This window comes from Palaemon carinicauda, chromosome 1 (genome assembly GCF_036898095.1).
Source record: "Palaemon carinicauda isolate YSFRI2023 chromosome 1, ASM3689809v2, whole genome shotgun sequence".
NCBI classification, from domain to species: domain Eukaryota; kingdom Metazoa; phylum Arthropoda; class Malacostraca; order Decapoda; family Palaemonidae; genus Palaemon; species Palaemon carinicauda.
The window spans coordinates 234,906,176-234,907,285 of NC_090725.1; positions in this window are offsets into that span (position 1 = coordinate 234,906,176).

Below are 1,110 nucleotides of genomic sequence, written 5' to 3' on the forward strand. Positions count from 1 at the left end.
TATATAAATTATAAAAAGACTTATGTCAGCCTATTCAACATAAAAACATTTGCTGCAAGTTTGAACTTTTGAAGTTTCACTGATTCAACTACCCGATTAGGAAGATCATTCCACAACTTGGTCACAGCTTGGATAAAAACATCTAGAAAATTGTGTAGTATTGTAGTGTGTGTGTGTGTGTATATATATATATATATATATATATATATATATATATATATATATATATATATATATATATATATATATATATTGTTCGCGAATGGTATGTTTTGCATCAGTTCCCAGCAGCCAGTTATTCCCCGTTCTTCACTCTTCCCCCCCACCCCCCAAAAAAAGAAAAAACCTTATGCCAAGTGTTCATTGCCTAAGTACCGCTCCGTTTATTTAGGCCGCTCGAATGTATATACCTTGTAAATTTTAATATGCGATGACATGCTTCAGCTTAATGCATTTATTATCTATTATTACCTTTTATGTAACCAATCATTTTGAAATGATGGTACTTGTAATTCACAAGCATGAGGACAACACTTATTTGTAAAGTTATGTTGTACAGCACAAAGGTTGTTGCTGTAAATAAAGAAGTAAAACAAAATACATCATTATGTTTTATGTAATATAAAACGAAAATATTTTTGAACATTACATAAACTCTAGTATGTAAAATATGGAAACTCTGGGTAAGAAAAATATTTTTTTTATATGAGTTCTACAATTTTCATTGTCAAATTATCAAAAGAATTAAAGAAACACTGAACCAGCACAAAAAGATACGACTTATGCGATCAAACGAAATAAGGTATGAGTATTGTGAAACACAGGGTTGAGATAACAACTTTAAAACACAAAATGAAATGTAACAGCGTCGTAAACAACAGCTAATTAGAATTTGTTATTCTAAAATCGGTCAGTTACAGTTTAGAACTTTAGACACAGCAATTGTCGAAAACATCGACAATGGAGAGAGAGAGAGAGAGAGAGAGAGAGAGAGAGAGAGAGAGAGAGAGAGAGAGAGACGGAAGCGAATTCTAATTGAGTTGAAACATCTAATAGTGCCAAAAATAATGTTTCCCTTTAATGTGATTGACACACCTTGGCTGCAGTGAT